Source organism: Lynx canadensis, chromosome X, assembly GCF_007474595.2.
Source record: "Lynx canadensis isolate LIC74 chromosome X, mLynCan4.pri.v2, whole genome shotgun sequence".
Taxonomy (NCBI): domain Eukaryota; kingdom Metazoa; phylum Chordata; class Mammalia; order Carnivora; family Felidae; genus Lynx; species Lynx canadensis.
The window spans coordinates 113,196,375-113,201,983 of record NC_044321.2 but is presented as its reverse complement, the minus strand read 5'-3'; positions in this window follow the sequence as shown (position 1 = coordinate 113,201,983).

Sequence of the window (5,609 nt, the reverse complement as noted above, 5' to 3'; positions counted from 1 at the left end):
CCAGCTCAGAGGCAATGAAGTATAAAACCAGAAATTGCTTCTTAATTCCTTTGTCAATTAAAAAAAAATAAAAATAAGTGAAGAGCTTGGCCTTACAGTTTTTAAAAAGACATTTCTTAAAAGTCAGGATTTTGAATCCATATACTGTATTCCTAATACCCAGAGAGCTCTTACAAGACTCATTTGTTGAAAAGCAAAGCAGAGATTTGGAGATGCCTCCTAAAGTGAAAACCTAGCACTTTTCAAATTCACATTTACTTTTATATTTATCACTGATAAAAACCCAGGGAGCTAACATCTGTAAACATGAAATGTTTAATAACAAACTCATTAATTGGAGTCTTTTTTTTTTTTTTTCAACGTTTATTTATTTTTGGGACAGAGAGAGACAGAGCATGAATGGGGGAGGGGCAGAGAGAGAGGGAGACACAGAATCGGAAACAGGCTCCAGGCTCTGAGCCATCAGCCCAGAGCCTGACGCGGGGCTCAAACTCCCGGACCGCGAGATCGTGACCTGGCTGAAGTCGGACGCTTAACCGACTGCGCCACCCAGGCACCCCTTAATTGGAGTCTTTACATAATTTCATTACAGACCGTGATTCTCTGTTTGGACTAAAGTCCTATTAGTTTGTCACAGCCATTATTGCTTCCTAGGAAGCAGTGACTGAGATTTACCCAAGCGTGTGAATTGCACAAATCGTGCATTTCCTTCTATGGGTCTCGTAATCCTCAATATTTGACACTATTAGAACAATAAACAACTACAGTTCAACAAGGAGATATCAGTAGGGCATTATGTAATGAATATGTTACTGTTCTAAAGAATTATTAGAAAAAAACAAGTTAATGAACCATGGTACATTCTGTAAGTCTTAGATTCAGTGTGTCAGAATTGGAAAATGTGTTAGAAACCGAGTCGTTAAACCCCCACAAAGGCAAGGAAATGGTTCAGGTCAGTGAGTTAGTCTTAGAGTCAGGAGGCTTCTGGATCCTTGTCTAGTACTCTTCTAAGGTTAGGATTTTGTGTGTGTGTGTGTGTGTGTGTGCATGCGCGCGCGCACGCACTTCAGTATATACTGTCCCTGTTTGAGGTCGGTTAATTCCAAGGCTTTTCTCTGAAGCAAATCATAATCTAACCAGGTTTCATTGCAAGAATTTCCCACTTATGAATATTAACTTATGTTAGGTCTTCAGCCATGACATTCATATTTGCAAGAAAAATACAATCAGGGAGAACTTCCACGTGATAGGCATTTTCCATGATTTATAAACTTAATTTTTCACATGTGGCTTCTTAGATTTATATTACAATATTATATATTAAGAAATTATCTATAGACTCATTCTTGCGTTCTAAAGATAATTGGACCAGTTAATTTATTTTAGGCAAACTAAGAAACTAGGTGAATGGAGAAATCATCTCGAAATGGAATTTCAAAGCAATAAAGGCGTGGGTCTTTTTAGTGACTTCATAGATGCCCATTGCTACAATATATCCTCCTAAACCCTCAAAAGCAGATAATATAATCCTATAATAACCATTTAAACTTTTTCTCTGATTTGGGCTCAACAGCTATTCTGACATAATGCTTCCTTAAAACTTTACATGATGCTCCATAAACTGAGACCAAACTCCTCACCCACATCATCAGGGCATTTTGCCTCTTAGCCTTACCAGCTAAACCTGAAGTTGTTGCTATTTCTTCGCTTACATCTCCCACTTACTCTAATGAGCTTGACTCGCCCACTCACCAGGTTTTATCTAGAGAGTAGAGATTAGCCGCAGGCTATAAACACGTCCTGGCTATGGTGTTGTGTTGGCCGCTCAGCAACAAGGTACCCCACTACTCATGTTGTCTGTTATCTGGCCCTTTTTATTTCAGGGTCCCCCTGTGGGACAAGTGACATGGGGAGCTGACAGGATAAAGATCTTGCTTTTGCTGTCTATGTAAGTAATACACTGTTCACATCTGTCTGGGCTAATTGTTTTTTTACCTGCTGAATCTGTCAAGCTGTTTGACATAGTGTATATCAGTAAACACTTACTTAAGGACAGCTTTGTGCTAGGCATTCTAGACAATACAGTGACTTTTAAGACATGAACCTTCTTTCAGGAAACCACTTACGTGGGAATACTGAAGTAAAGGACATGTGCATAGTGAGTAATATGCTCAATAAACCTTCCGAGAGTTCAGAAGAGAGACCTGGGGCCAGAGTGTGGACCTATATATTGTCTCCATTGAAGCCTCAATATGTTTTAGCAAAGCCACAGTTGTCTTCCCTAACGATTCCAGAAATATACCAGCCATTCCTTATTTAAATGATTTTAGGCACCAACATTATAGTGATAAAAACTCATGACTTACGTTGTATAAGCATAATACATAAATCCTATGTGTTTGTTCATCTTGTGAAATTTACTTTTGTTCAACTGTTTTCTGCTTAAGAAACACTACATATTCAGTAAAGAAATTTGAAGAATACAGAAAATACTTTAAAAACCATCCATAACCTCAGGATAACCACCATTAACATTTTGGCATTCTTTTCTGCTATTTTTTTCTATGCATTTTTACATTGTTGAGCTAATATTGCGTAATTTGCTTTTTAAGTAATTTTTTCCTCTTAGTTTAAAATGTATAAGGAAGGAGCTCTGTGTTGACGGCTGGAATCCTGGAGCCTGCTTCAGATTCTGTGTCTCCCTCTGTCTCTGCCCTTCCCCCCTCATGCTCTCTGTCTCTCTCTGTCAAAAATAAATAAACATTAAAAAAATTTTTTTAAATGTATAAGGAAGGAAACAAAAATTCCATGTAAACCTACTAACGGTTAACTCCAGATGACATTTTTTTAAAACCTTATACATGGTTAGAAAATTCAAACAGTGTAATGGTGCACCATATAGCCAAATGATTTTCAAATAGGTTTTCAATTACTTGCAGTTATAACCAATGCAGTGCTGAGTATTTATCAACACATATCACTATCACATGAAAATGGCTGAATGAATTTTCACCGAATTTGTAAGGTGTGTTTACAATAGTCTGGCTCAAAAAAAAAAAAAAAAAAGTGGTCTTTTTGAAATACAGGAGCTTCACTTTGGGGACCAGGAGGGAAACCTTCACAAAAATCTGCTTCAAAGCAGCTGTAGCAGGGGTTCAGTGAGAGCCCTTTAAGACTGCTAATCAGGAAAGCCCTCCCATATGCATTAAGATGCCAAGGAGACACAAATCACACAGCGCTTGAGCAGAAACCCCTTTCTGAAAGTCACAAGAGCAGATACTCCAAATTACAATAACGGATTTTCTACTGAATTGTTTCTCTAATAGATAACTCAACATTATGTGATCCAGAGTAACAACAGAGACAGTATTCACATTAGGATCATTAATAATTAACTTGAACAGCTCAGAAGAGGGCAGCTGAAAAATAATTGCCCATTACCTGAAGATGATGAACAGCATGAAAAAGTGATGCAAGGCTGAACAGAGGAACTGACTCCAGAGGCTGAACGCAGGAAACAGAAGAAAACTTTGGAAAATGTCCTCAAGAGACAGATTCAAGAGGATTTTGAAAATGAACAACACAGGAAACAACAGATATTGGCCAGGATATGGAGAAAGGAGAACCCTCTTACTTACACTGTTGGTGGGAATGCAAATTGGTGCAGCCACTCTGGAAAACAGTATGGAGGTTCCTCAAAAAAAGGTAAAGAAACAAAAACAAACAAACAAAATCTACCCTGTGATCCAGCAATTGCACTATTTGGTGTTTACCCAAAGGATACAAACATACTGATTCGAAGGGATACATGCACCTATAGCAGCATTATCAACAATAGCTAAATAAAGAGCCCAAATGTTCATCGGCTGATGAATGGATAAAGATGTGGTATTCCATCATATATATATATATATATATATATGATGGAATAGTATTATATATGTATATGATGGAATAGTATTCCATCATATGTATAATAGTACATATATATACATATATATATATATATGATGGAACAGTATTCAGCCACCAAAAAGAATGAAATCTTGCTATTTGCAATGGCATGGGTGGAGCTAGAGTGTATTATGCTAAGCAAAATAAGTCAGAGAAAGACAAATACCATATGATTTCACTCATATGTGGAATTTAAGAAACAAAACAAATGTGGGGCCCCTGGCTGGCTCAGTCAGTTAAGTGTCCAACTTTGGCTCAGGTCAAGATCTTGTACTTTGTGGGTTTGAGCCCTGCATCGGGGTCCGTACTGACAGCTCGGAGCCTGGAGCCTCCTTTGTATTCAGTATCTCCCTCTCTCTCTGCCCTTCCCCTGCTCTCTCTCTCTCTCTCTCTCTCTGTCTCTCTCAAAAATAAATAAACATTAAAAAAAGAAAACAAATGAACATAGGGGAAAAAAGAGAGAGACAAATCATAAAACACACTCATAACTGTGGAGAACAAACTGAGCGTTGCTGGAGGGGAGGTGGGCAAGGGATGGGCTGTACGGCTGATGGGTACTAGGAAGGGCACTTGTGATGAGCATCGGCTGTTGTACATAAGTGGTGAATCACTAAACTCTACACCTGAAACTAATATTATACTGTATGTTAACAAACTGGAGTTTAAATACAAACTTCAAAACTAAAAAAAAAGTGGAGGGGGGATTTGTATCTGTAAAGGAATAGAACAAGCGACCATGAAAAAAAAAAAGTATATTGGAAAGGAAACAGTTTGTGAACATTAAAAATATAATTGCCAGATTAAAAAAGAAAATATTCCCTCAAACGAAAGTCTAAGTAGCAGAAGGAACACAGCAGGAAAGCAAATTAGAGGTCTGGAAGATGACAAAGTACACTTTCAGAACGTACTGGGGATGGGTGTTGGGAGAGAGAGCAAAGCTAGGAAAGAAACGTTGTGAGGTATGGAGAACACATAAAGGCGAGTCAATGTCTGTCTGATAGAACTTCCAAATGATAGAGAAGAGAAAGGAGACACGGGCAAACATAATTGCGGGAGTAATGAAAGATACACTCCTTTAAGCTGGAGACTATTGTTTTGAAGAAAAATACAGAAAATGGCACATTATGGTGCATTGCTTGCCAGAATGGCTACATTTATTCCCCTCCCTGTATTCCTGCCCCTTTGCAATGTGACTCTGAAGCTCCTCTCGTTAAGGAGTGGAATCTATTTCCTCACCTCTTGAGTCTGATAACGTGGCCTTCTGACTTGCTTTGGCCAACAGAATGCGATGGAAGTAACATTGTGTTAGTTCCAAGCTAAGTCTCTAGAGGCCTTGACGGTGCTTCTACACTGTCATGGAACCAACCCTATGATTAATATGTGAACAAGCCCAGTCTTGTTTGCTGGTGGGTGAGAAGTAATGCAGAGCAGACCCAAGCCATTAGAGCTGAAGCCTTCCTAGCACCCTGCTGACCTACCAGATCATCACAGACACATGAGGGATCTCAGCCAAGAACAGAAAAATTGCCTGGCTGGGTCCAGGCCAAATTGCCAACCCAGTAGCCTGAAGGAGCCAAAGGAACTAGCTATATGGATATCTGATGGAAGGATATTTTGGGTAAGATCAGCATATGCAAAGGTCCTGAGGTGAGAGC